General features: G+C 48.0%; 1 protein-coding gene across 3 annotated transcripts in view; it reads right to left on the bottom strand.

Annotated features, from left to right (window-relative positions):
* The window catches only part of PAK4 (p21 (RAC1) activated kinase 4), a 90,369-nt gene that overhangs the window by 57,333 nt on the left and 19,350 nt on the right, over positions 1 to 13,686 (bottom strand). The window lies entirely within an intron of this gene.

Raw genomic sequence — 13,686 nt, 5'->3', positions numbered from 1 at the left:
TTGGGACCACAATTTATGTAGCGATCGTAATATCATTTGGCCTCAGCCTGGGGTTGCTAATAAGGCTCGTTATCTCAGACTCTGCTCCTCACATACAAAGCTTTGCGGTCTTGATTTTTTATTAATATGATCCTTTGCTAAAGTCTTTCCTACCAAGTGGTATGTGTTTGCTTTGTAATTGCAGAGATTGATAACTGACTAGTCGGCTTCTTAATCAGACAGTCTGCATATCGGCTGGTAAATTCTGGCCTTAACGTTAGCTGGTTTTTTAAAATTGGTGTTTAAACCAAACACTAGATGCCCTCATTAAAGTCAAAGCCCCAATCCATTGCTCCCTCCCTTGCCTTCAATTACGTTCATCAGCAAATATTTGAGTTGTGAGGGCCATGGCAGCCATGAGGACACTTCCAGCAGCAGGGTGTCCCTTAGCATCACAATGGCTCAGACTCACGGAGAAATAGCTGCTGGCAATTCAGTAGAAGCCTGGTATTTCTTTGGGTATCTCCCATCCCAGGGGTGCCCGCACCTATCCTGGCTAAGATCCACGCCATAGACAGATAAACTTGGGAACAAAGAGATGGAAGCGGAGGTAGGAACTCCAAGAATTCAAGAGCCTGCGCTCCTGTTGTGCCACGATACACCAAGGAGACCCCCCCCCGTCACAGAAGTTTCTGTGAGGAGAAGGCATTCAGATTTTGCAGGTGTTCATAAGTGTGGGCTAGTGGCTAAAGCAATTAACTGGCAATTGTCTCAAAGGGTGCAGAGTGGAGACCTAAATGATGCATCACAATGTCAAAAGGATTACCGTTTAAGTGATCCTCCCAGATAATTTCACAACCCAATATCCCCAGGCAGGAAGTGAAAAAAGGGGGCAGAGGTAGTCACCAGCATTTTGACCACCATGCTGCTCAAAGCAGATCTACACAACGTTGTGGCAGTACTGCCCTTGGCAATTCACTTCATCTCTTTGCCTTCAATTTCCCTTCTGTAAAAGTGCTTCTGGTAAATATTTATATTAGGGTAGCAACCAAAGGCTGCAATTGGGATGAAGAGAATACTCCCCCCGCCCCCAATCTCAAAGGGGGCTAGTGAGGTTTCACGTTTGTGAAGTGCTTTGAGATCCTTTGATGGAAAGTGCTACTATGCACGAGGGCATTACAGTAGGGACCGGCGAGCGCTTAGCTCAGCGCAGAGCCAGCAGCATTCAGATCTGTCCGTGCGAGCTTACAACAGGCCATGCACCATATAACTCATATGGATGCTCCCCATGTTGCCAGCGGAGGTTGAGCAATCTGCCGAGGTTGCTCTATGGGTCCCTATACAGCCATGATGTCCCACATGAGAATATAACCCTGACTGAAGAGGTCATCAGTCTCGCACGAGGAGACATTAATGCCATCGTTCGTGCCCCAAGAGCGTTGGGAATATGCTTGCACAGAACTTTTGTGCACAAGAGCCTGCTGATTTCGACAAGCTGGAGCCTGTAGCAAGTATGCTTCTAACTCTCTCCAAAGACGCATGCAGACCTGGGGATGTATTTTAAAAAAAAAAAAGCTTTACTTTATCAGCAGCCAGAAACAGCAATCGAATCCTCCGTGGAAAATCTAAAGGGAAAATGACTTCAGGAGGACTTACGGGTTTTAAAAAAACATAAACAAACAGGACAATAAATTAATTTAGGCTCAGTACTTGGCCTCCTTTGACATGGGGCGGAAGTGAACGTCATGTGGCATATGGCCAAATGGGCCGGGCATCAGGAGTTTCCAGGTTCCTATCTCAGCTCTCTTCCTGACTCGTTGCAACACCTCCTCTGTGTCTCAGTTTCCCCCGCTGAAAAGCATAGCGTTGCCTTACCTACTCCAAGTCCTAGTTATACTGAAGCATGGTCTATACCGACCAGTTTCATTAGCATGGCTACGTCAGAGAGGGGTGATTTTACTGACACAGCTATGCTGGTAGAAGCCCTAGGGTGGATACAGTTATATCAGCATCAAAGCGTTTATATCGGTACAGCTTATGCCAGTTCCCCGAACCAACCTAAGCTGTATCGGCACTTTCACATGGATATAACTGCATCCCCACTTGAGGATTTTGCGAGCATAGAAAAGGCTTGAAAATCACCCCACTCTGACATAAGACTACCTAGGGGTGATTTCTATAAGGCTTGAGAAGGGCATTGCGAGAGACTGAATAGATATTTGCATGCACTTTCAGATCCTCAGATGAAAGGGAAAATATTTTAAAGAGCTACATAAAACGCTACGCTTCGTTAGTCTCATTAGCTCTGGCAAACCGCAAACTGACAGCAAAAAGCAACGCTGTACTGTGGAGACTTGTAACAGTTAGCACCGTGGCTTATTAACTGAGAGCTTGTTCTGGGGTCATCTGGCAATGTGCACTGATTTCACTTTCCTGTTCCTTTCTGGACAACTAGCGCTCAGTTTTCCCTGTGGGCAAAGATCATCTACACAGCCTCCTGCTCTGCTAAATAACTAAGCTTCTTGCTGACTCTCAGAAAACACACAAGCCCCTTTCTGGAGTGCTTCGCATTAACATACAGTTAGAGTTCCCCCAAGCGATCCGCTCTGATGCAATCCGCTGCGGCTGTCTGAATTGTTGGACTGTGTACAGAGACAGAAACTGTCGGGTCTTCCCGAACCTACAGGCTTCCAGAGAATGTCATATTTCTTGTTGTGAATCCCCAGTAAAATAGTGGCAGCGAAGAGCCTGTATAAAGCGCACTCAGCTGCACAGCACAGCTCAGATGCTCACAGTCCTGGAGCCGAGGAGCGTGCGCGCTGCTCCCTCCTCTATAAAACAGCTCTGGGGAGTAAAGGATTTCACAAGTGACTCACATGCAGATCAAGGACATTGCTTCTGCGTGGGAAACCAGTTCTGATGCTAGGCCTGCCTCTTTCCAAGTCACTTAATAAAAAGGGGGAGGTACCAAAACCAGAGAAACCCAGGAGTAGAAACCTGCCATTAAGTCATCACTCTCAATTAAGGCTGAAGAATGACTGAGCAAATCAGCTGGGCCTTTTGGAGCGTGTCCAGACACGTTGGGATAGAGAAAGCCTTTCCTTTTGATTTAGGGCTAGTTTACACTAGAAGCGAGGACCAGTACAGCGGCTCCGATCTAGCATGTCTGGTGAAGACGCTCTATGCTGACGAGAGAGAGCTCTCCCATCCACATAATAAATCCACCTCCATGAGAGGCAGTAGCTATGTCAGCGGGAGAAGCTCTCCGGCCGACATAGCGCTGGTCACACCGGCACTTAGGTTGGTGTAACTTACGTTTACTCTGGGGGGAATTTTGCACCACTGCGCGTGTGCAGAATTCATGTCCCCCACAGATGTCTTTGCTTCCCTGCAGAAAAGTGAGTTTCTGACAGGGAAGCTGCAGGAGCAGTCATACACTACTCCCTACCAGCATCATTTCAGGCACCCGGAGCAGCTGGTGGAGAGGTAAATCACCGTGGGGCTGGGGACACCCCAGCCAGTGGCTCCTACCCTGAGCCAGGATCAGCTGCTAATCCCGGCTGGGCTGGAGGCAGGAAAGGACGGGACTTCCCTCTTCTCCTGCAAGGGCTGGCTGGGGCTGTGTCACACCCAACCCCAGAAACCTCTCCCAGCTGCAGGAAGCTCAGCATCCTCCCCTGCTTCCTGCCCCCACCACTCCTTAGCTGTGGGGGGAGGGGGTCACTGTATGGACAGCTGCTCCCCCATCCACCCAACCCCCGTGCATCTGGACCTCCCATACCCAGACACCCCTGCCAAGCCTCACCCGGTACATCCAGAACCCTCCTAGCCCTCCAAACCCAAACCCTGCCCCACCGAACCTCAACCCCTGCATCTGGAGACCCCCTGCACCAAGACCATCTCCCACTGAGCTCCCTGCACTTAACTCCCAACTCCTGCATCACCAAGCCCCCACATCCAGACCCCCACGCCACCGACCGTCAACTAGCTTCACCCAGACCCCTACCCCACCAAGCCCCACTCCCCCAGCACTCGGAGCCCCTGCTGAGACCCACACTCCCAGACCCCTCCTCTTGGAAGCCCCTGCAGTTCCATTGCCTTTGCACCTGGAAAACGCACCCCACCCCCTATGAGCCCCTATGCCCCCAGATCCCCCCACTCCTAGATCCCCCACGGAGCGTCTGCACCCAGATTGTCCCGTACAGAATCCTCTCACCCTACACCTGGATCCCCTCGCCCCCAGAGCCCCTCCACACTTAGATCCTGCCTGATTGAGCCTGCCCCACACCTGGCACAGAGGGGCATTCCCCCATGGCGTTTCTGGGGAAGGCCCAGGCCTTGTGCTACGTCAGGATCGGGTGCAGCCGCACCGCTAAGTCCGTGTCCCAGGGGGTGGGGGTGCTGCAGGGTGATCTCCCACCTTCGTGCAGCTAGTGGCCTGTGCTCCCCCCTGCCGTGCTGAAGCCCCTGCATTTATTTATTGACAAATATTGTGTGCAGAATTTTTAATTTTTTGGTGCAGAATTCCCCCAGGAGCATACGTTGCTCAGGGGGCTGGTTTATTCATACTCCTGAGGGATGTAAGTTATCCCAAATTACATAGTATAGACCTGGCCTTAGACTTCACCTTTCCACATTTACGTCTAACCACACGCCTACGGTCTGGTTGTGTTTGTCATAGGGTCACTCAACATTTAAACAATGCTGGTAGAGACAAAGGACTTCCAGTGCCAATTCTTGGTTCTACCACTGACTCACTGTGTGACCTCGGCCAAGTCATCAGACTTCTGGGCTTTTGCTTCCTGTTGTATAAAACAGGATGAATACGGCTCTAACTCAAAGGGCTACTATTTGTAATAAACTTTGAGATCCTTAGATAAAACATGCTAGAAACAGTCAGTATCAACTACCCAAAAGTGTGAGATATTTGGGGAAAAAAGGATTGGAGACCTTCGTGTCTGGTTACTGCATCAGAAAAGCAACTTTCCTCCAGCACTTTAGGATCAGGAGTAATATTTTAACGTGAGCAGTATCATGCACAGGGAAGTGACTGCCAACCCCGAAAACAGGTTACTCACTTTGCGCAGTAACTGTGGTTCTTTGCGATGTGCATCTCTAGGAGTACTCCACACTGGGGGTGCACACCCCTCTCGAGCCTGAGATTGGAGGAGATTTGTCCATTATCAGTACTCACTCAGACTGTGCACGTGCCCTATGCCCAAGGGTGAAAGTAACTTAAAGGGCTTACCGGTACGCCAGAGTCCTGAGCGGGGGCGTGGCTGCAGCTGGGAGCCCCGGGGCCTTTAAATTACCCCTGGAGCTACCAGTGGCAGAGGCGGCTGGGAGCCCTGGGGCTATCGCAGTGGAGCCCCAGGCCCTTTAAATCGCCGCCCGAGCCCGGCTGCCGGAGCGCTGGGGTAGCTTGCTCAGGACCGAGCGGGTAGGTGCCAAAGGCAGGACTGAGCCATCCGCTACCAGACTGGGTGCTCATACTTGCTGTCCTAAACACCGAAGTCCTGTTGGAGCCACGTCTCTCCCTCGAGCTCAGGGCTTTTGGGCTCTACCAGCACCTTTAATTCAATAGTAGTGAGCCAAGAGGTTGAGGCTGCAGAGACCATAGATCTTGCAATGGTCCTGGGCTTTTTCAGAGCAGGCACCCTGAGATGAGAGACCGTGCTCCTCTTTTTTGGAAGTCTTCTCTGAAGCCTCCAACAACCTCCCTTTCTTAAGGGAAGCCTGTGCCAAGGTGAAAGGGGTGCTGGATCTGTCTGGAAAGGAGGTGGGTGGTTGTGGTGGCAGTCTCCTGACCCGAATCAGCAGCTGACCAAAGGGAGCACTCCATCGGAGTTTAATCTCCCTGTTCTTCCTTACCATAGACTTGAGGGCCAGGCAGAAGTTGCACTTCTGACAGACGTGGGACTCTCCCATGGGGACGTTATTCAAAGAAGAATCAGTCATTTCCTAAGAAACAGCCAGACCACCACAGTGTTTGCTCATGTGTGCAAGACCTTGGGGTTTTTTCTGTTGTTTGTTGTTTTTTTGAAGTTTGCAAAGAATACAAGCTTTGCAATTAGGCTGTCAAATCCAGGCTGCTGGCCAACACCTCATGGTAATAAAATAAAAGCTGTAACACACCTGATCCATTCACAAGCTTTAGAGAGAAAGAAAAGTGATTGAGTCACATCTAAACCAGGGGTTTTCAAACTGTGGGTCGCAACCCCATTTTAATGGGGTTGCTAGGGCTGGTGTTAGACTTGCTGGAGCCTGGGACCGAAGCCAAAACCCCACTGCCCAGGGCCAAAGCCAAAGCCCGACGGCTTCAGCTCTGACCACCACCGCCCCCCCTACCCTTCCTGGCCAAGGGCAGTAGGGCTCAGATGGGCTTAGGCTTTGGTCCCCCTCCTGAGGTCATGTAGTAATTTGTTGTCAAAAAGGGGGTCAGGAGTGCATTCTATTTTCCAGCACGCACCCAGACTGCTTTTAAGTGACCTAAGCCTTGGGGCTTCAGCTACTTGCCCTAAGGAAACTACTCTGAACATCTCTCATCTCCCAGGAAATCTTTCCCGATATTTAGCCGGTTTCTTAAAATACCACTTGACAATACTGCACAGAGGTGGGAAGATTCCTTCCATTCCCTGGAGACACTCAAATATATACCCTGAAGCAGGAGCTCCAATTCCCCTTATCTTGGCTCCCAGAGATAAATATAAATACTGCAGCTGGATATTTTAAAAATGTATTCGCTTCCCCCCGCTTCCCCCGACAGATACACACAAAGCAACCTTGCAAAATTGCATTCCCTCGCTTCACTGAAGCGAGTAATATTTGGGGGTTTCTTCATCATTGTTGTAAGAGCAGGCAACTGGATTGTGTGTCCGCAGTGTACATTTTCATGATAATTTTGCAAGGCTGAAATAAGGTACAAGAGTGAAACTATCAGTATTAACACTACCAAGTTTTGCATTCCAAGGTGTTTTTATATGTATGGCTGAGGCATTAATGCTTTTGCACCCATTTATAAACCATAGATAGCCATATTTATTTATTCATTCATTCATCTTATTTTAAGTGGCTGGCAATCCTCATTGTACAGAGATGAAAGACTGGAGGCACAGGAAGGTAAGGTGGCTTGCCCAAGGTCACAGCATAAGTCAAGGACACAGCTGGGAACAGAATCCAGGATTTCTGACTCCTGCTCCAGTGCTTCTCTCCGCTGGGCATTACTGCCTCCTTCTCGCAGTGGATTCAGACTCGCTACGCCCTGCCTAGAGGAATTTTCCCCTTTTATTTATTCATCGTTTTCTGTCCATTATTTCCAGTCACATGACCCTTTCACATTATTGGACAGCATTAAAAAAACCGTCTATTTTCTTTTAATTAATAACGCCTACCTCTTCCCCTTTTAACATCACCCCCCCCCCCAATTATACCTGAGCAATGTCTCCCCCTCGCCCCCCAACTGGCTGATGTAAAATTCCTAATCTTTCGAACACCATGGAGCCAGTATTGTAGTAGCAGACTAACTACCAGGGAGAGGGAAGGGTGACAGGTTGCACCTCAAGGCTCTAGAAAATAATTCAGGCAGTCACATTAAGCATGGATCCAGTCAAAATTATTACCACACAGTGCTCAGGGCTAAATGAAGCTGATGTATTTAAACCCTAGAAGGCTGCAGTGGAGTGGTGTGTTCTTCCCAGGCTACCTTAATAACTTTCACATGGCTGGTAAGACAAGCCTCTGAAACCAAAGACACTCAGCATAGCCTCTGCTGCACATTTCCAAGTCTCTTCCAGTGCTTAAGAGGACACCTGCATTCAATTTTGTTTTTAAAAAAAAGTTTACGAGTTTATTTAATATTCCAAAGAAGCTTCATTAGAGGATTACTGGATTGTTTATATACAGCTACATTCTGAAGGCAAACCAAATAAAACACCCTTGGTGTTGTAAACTCTGTTCAAAGCATTTGACTAGCACAAAGTTTTGGGAAGCTTCAGGTTTCTTGCTGCATTTCACCTAATCAAACTGGAGAATTACTACATTGGCCAAGATTTTTCCAAAAAGGACTAGTGGTTTAAAGAGGCTTCAAGTTTCTGGATGTTCAGCTTGACACACCTGAAAGGTGCCTGAGTTTTAAAGGGTTGGAGCAGAAAGTTTTCTGAAAATCCAGACCCTTTAAAGCATTTCAAGTTGGACTCCCAAAAATGGAAGGGTTCAAAGATACTATGCACTTTTGACAGGTTTCAGAGTAGCAGCCGTGTTAGTCTGTATTTGCAAAAAGAAAAGGAGTACTTGTGGCACCTTAGAGACTAACCAATTTATTTGAGCATAAGCTTTCGTGAGCTACAGCTCACTTCATGGGATGCATACTGTGGAAAGTGTAGAAGATCTGCATCCGATGAAGTGAGCTGTAGCTCACGAAAGCTTATGCTCAAATAAATTGGTTAGTCTCTAAGGTGCCACAAGTACCCCTTTTCTTTATGCACTTTTGGAAACTGACCTGTATTTATAAGAGGCCAAGTTTTCATACTTGGGTGCCTAAAGTCAGGTTCCTAAATGTGCATTCCGGTATGTGACTTGATTTCCATAAGCACTGAACCTCAACAGATATGACTGAAGTGACCTGGGTTCAGATCTCTGCTCTGCCATAGACTTCCTGGCAAGTCACTTACAGCTTGACAACACAAGGACAAAAACTGAAATGGGTTCAGAATAGAGCTACAAGAATAATTCAAGGTCTGAAAAACCATGTGTTACCACGAGAGGCTCAAGAAGCTCAGTCTATTTAGTTTATCCACGAGAAGACTAAGAAGGGACTTGATCACCTATAGGGGAAGAGATTTCTGATAGCTCTTTTAATCTGGCAGAAAAAGGCGGAATGAGACCCAGTTGTTGGAAGCTGAATAACTCAGATCAGAAATAAGGTGCATCAACAAAACAGACAGAGGGCAGGTATTTGATTACCTTTAATTCAATACTCAAAGTACAGTCACCTGCAAAAAACCACCCCCAAAAACAGTGCACCTGTCCAACCTCACTGAATACTAACATTTGATAGACATGCCTGGTCTGTTAGATATGTGTACAAAGGTTTCACTCAATTTAATAAACATCACTAGAAATGAGACGTGTTGTAATGATGCCATTTTATGGCATGCGTAACACCCAGATAAACAGAAAAATGACTATATTCCTGTCTCTTCAAAACAAAAGCTAACAGCTGTAACAAGGGTTCTGTTTCTGATATTTACATGGCAAGGATTTGTAAACTTGTTAAAACTTCTTAATAAACAGTCCTTAAAAAGAACATGCCGTTTAACAGTCTGGGTAATTAACCATTGGAACAAGTTGTCTAGGGACGTGGTGGAGAACCCAACCACTTGGAATCTTTAACTCAAGGCTGGATGTCTTTCTAAAAGACACGCTCGAGCTCCATCAGAAGTCAGGAATTGTTTTGTGAGGTTCTACGGCTTGTGCTGTGCAGAAGGTCAAATCAGATGATCCCAACAGTCCCCTCCCTCTGCCTTAAAAAAAAAAAAAAATCTATCATTCTGTGAACTGTAAACTCTCCAGAGTAGAGACCGTCTTTGGGATTATGGTGTGTAGCATCAGTCTGCGGTTTGTAGCAATGAATACCTTTAAACGGCCATTACCATCACCTGAGCCAGGAGAAAAGCCCCACCCCCTGTCCATGATAACCCAAGTCTTCCCAGTGCAAAATGCTATGCTTCTCATTCCTTCTAGATGGCTGTGGAGGAATGGATATATTGTAGCCGATTATTTCTAGAGCCAACCTTTTCCTTTCTTTTAGTAGCCCAAGTTTCATTCAGAGAGACACCAACACCAACAAGGGGGAAAAGAAAAAAAACCCATGCAGCATGCACATCCACCCAGGACTTCACTGAGAGGTCCTGTCAGCCTGGAAACTACCACTGGCAACAGAAACTAAGGAGGGGGAGGAGGAAATCACAAATTAAGTCAAAGTCCCTTTCATTCATGCATAATCAATCCTACACTCCCAGCAGCCTCAAAGGCGAACATGCTGTAATGAGGATTTTAATGTAATCTGTCAGTAGACTGTACTTCTAAACGCTAGTGCTTTTAAAACAATGCAACTCCTTTACTGAAGAAATACAGACGTGTGGTTTCCTCCTCCGATTGCCCCTTCTATACCATTGTGGAGCGAACTCTCCTCTCGCTTGCAGTGCTGTAAATCCAAACAACTCCAAGGACACCAACGAACTCGCACCAACGAGCGATTGGAATCTGAAGCCGTATTTCCCCATTTCAAAAGGGCGGCATGCTTAGCAAGGCAGGTCTTAACGTAAGCCGGGGGGAACTGTTAGCCTCAAGACGGCTCAGTAAGCTGCATGCGTATATTGGAGCTTGACCGGGGAGGGGGGGGATTTTAAGGTCTCCAGGATGATGTAATAAACTGCAAGGCAATAGTCTCCCCCCCAGCAAAAAAGCACTGCTCTGCGTGAGCATGAATGTCTATGGCTGGAATCTTCTGCCACGCCAGTCAAACCATCGACTGGTTCCATCACTCCCCCAAATGCCATTCGAGACAGACCCCTCTTCCTTCCCCAGCTGCAAGTCTGTTTATTGGCACCTCGTTAAAGGCAGAAGATGCCCCCCCCCCATTGGTATCGGAGCATGGCACCCATGCAGAGTCACCAGGGCCGTGACTCATTGCTGCTGAAGGCCTCATCGGAGCCTGCCTCGCTTCTTGACTTACCACAGGGCCATTTTCTTTTAAACCTTTACAAGTCAGCAGGCTCAGGGTCCCACCCCGCTAAGCTCTGTACAAACATATGGTAATTGACAGTCATTGTCCCAAAGATCTAACTCGCTCCCTTCTCCAAGGCTTTCAAAGTCAGCTTCCCAGACACCAGCATGACCAAAGGCTGCTGCTGGCCTTCTCACATGTATTCCCAAAGCATGAGCATATCAGCTTAGACCATTATCCTTAAACCCCTCCCCACCAATGCCCCCCACCCCCAATCATCTCAGAATCAAGTTCAAAAATTGCTCTCTGCAATTAAAGTCCTCCACCGACTTGCTCCAAATTCTCATTTCTTTACGCACATCCTCATTCTCTGTATGCACCCAGCACGGACCTCTTCTCGGTCCCTCAACATACTCACCCCACTGGCACAAGAGCCTGCTACTCTGCATCTCCTGTTGTCTACGACTGGGGTTCTCAACTTTTTTTTGAGGCCCCCTATAAAAGTTCCATGGCCCACAACAACTGTTCTTCTGCATATCTAGTAGATTACAAGCCAGGGCTGGTGTTAAGGGGGTAGCAAGCAGGGCAATTGCCCAGGGCCCCACACCACAGGGGGCCGTGCAAAGCTAAGTTACTCGGGCTTCGATTTTCTGTCCTGGGCCCCAGCGAGTCTAACACCAGCCCTGCTTGCTGGTTTATTTTGGCAGACCCCCTGAAACCTGCTCACAGTCCCTGCTCAGGCAGCTCCTCTGGCATGGCCGTACCGACCCCAGCCCCAGTGGCTTGCATGCTCCTGGAGTAGCGCAACCAGGGACAGCTGCCGCTGAGCCTGGCGCCTACCCCACTGGGCAGGGCTGGGGGCGGTACAGCCACGTCAGAGGCGCTGCCCATGCGGGGCGCTGGCTCCTGCGAGTGGAAGCCCAACGTGCGGCTGCGTTTGCCGCCGTCATTCCCAGTAGAGCCCTGCAGCTCCTCGGATATCCGCTTTACATTCGTGGCATAAATGGGGGCTCAACCCGATCGACCTAGCGCTGTCTACACCAGAAGCTAGGTTGGTTGAACTGTGTCAGTTGTGGTGTGGATTTCTCACCCCCCCCCCCCCGAGCAATGTAATTATACCGACCTAGTGTCCTAATGCAGACCAGGACTCAGTAAATAACCATGGCAAATAATACTGTTAACAGAGTTAAAGTTATGGTTAGTGAAGTGATTTGGGATACAAAATAAACACAAATCACTTTCTATGGAAAGGTAAGAGCCACTGCTCCAACTCCAAAAAATAAATAAAACAGATTTCCCCACCACCACCACCACGCTTTACTCTCTCAGCTGGTTTTCCATGTGATAGCGATCCATCCCACTGTCACAGTAGGAGCAGATAAGCTGAAAACACAGTCAAAGCAATTTAGTCAGGTGCTGCATTTTCCAAGGTCTCCCATGGAGTGTTTTGGATTCAAAGCTTTAAGAGGTTTTGGCGCAAGGGACTACGCCCGGGAAGTGCAGGCTTCATGCAGTATGTTCAACGTGCAGGGTCATTGGAATTTATACAAAAAGAAAAGGAGTACCTGTGGCACCTTAGAGACTAACCAATTTATTTGAGCATAAGCTTTCGTGAGCTACAGCTCACTTCATCACGAAAGCTCATGCTCAAATAAATTGGTTAGTCTCTAAGGTGCCACAAGTACTCCTTTTCTTTTTGCGAATACAGACTAACATGGCTGTTACTCTGAAACCTGGAATTTATACCTATCAGCTTCCAGGCAAGTCTACGGTCACCCCTTGCTTTTGGCAGCGAAGTGCCAGGAGCATAGGTCAAGGCAGGCAAAGGAAACAGGCATGCTCACAGTTAACCATGTTGTACACATTCTAACCACACAGACAAATATGCCCCAACCTGAAAACACTTTGCTTTCCCAAAGCACTTTAGCAAGTATGTTCTAAACCCCATCACCATCCATTCTGCAGGAAGTACACAGGGAGCCCTTTTACAACACGGAAACAGAGGCACAGCAACGGGAGTGTCACAATGCACATGTTTCTCCAGCACCACTGTAGACATAAGAACCGCCACACTGGGTCAGGCCAAGGGTCCATCTAGCCCAGCATCCTGTCTGTTCATACCCCCCCCAAATGCTTCAGGAGGAAATGAACAGAACAGGGCAATCATCAAGTGATCCCATCCCCTGTCGTCCATTCCCAACATCTGACAGTCAGAGCCATAGCTATCCTGGCTAATACCCCTGGATGGACCTATCCTCCATGAACTTATCCAATGCTTTTTTGAACCCAGGTACGCTGTGCCAGCTTGGGCAGACATACCTGAGCTAGCTCGAACTGAGCCAACATGCTACAAAATAGCAGTGGAGGCATGATGGGACAAATGGTGGGAGGGGCTAGCTCCACAAGAACGTGTCTCGGATGGAATCGTATCCAGGGCAGCTTGCCTCTCGCCCCGCCACGGCTATAATTTCTATTTTTAGCACACGAGCTCAATCAGAGATATCAGGAGGATGTCCACCCATGTGGGAAATTACACCTCCATCTCCAGTACAGACATTGCCCACTGGGTAAACTTGAAACAGAACCCAGGAGTGCCCCCATATGGCATCTCATGCTGGACGGGCCAATCTCACCAGTAACTTTTTAACATCTTGGCTCCTGTCTTTGAGTTCTGATGAAAAGCATTATATAAGAGCTACGTATTATCACTACCTCCTGAGTGTTAGAACGACCACCACAATGATCCACAACCACAAGAGAGTCCGTTACAGGAGATACACAGGAGAAAGATAGCTTCCAGCAGGGAAGCTATTTTGCACAGATTTTTTTAAAGGCATCATCTTTGAATGATTTTACAAGGCATGCAACATTTTATCATCAGCTGAAGTATTTGCAGCCAAAAAAAAAAAAACCCACACACACAAAAACTAGGACTTCTCTTAGATATTCATAAGATGGCAACACTTTCATAGATCTTCTTG

Source organism: Natator depressus, chromosome 23 (assembly GCF_965152275.1).
Source record: "Natator depressus isolate rNatDep1 chromosome 23, rNatDep2.hap1, whole genome shotgun sequence".
Taxonomy (NCBI): Eukaryota; Metazoa; Chordata; order Testudines; family Cheloniidae; genus Natator; species Natator depressus.
Note: the sequence above shows the minus strand (reverse complement) of the source record. Positions and strands in the feature narration are given on the sequence as shown.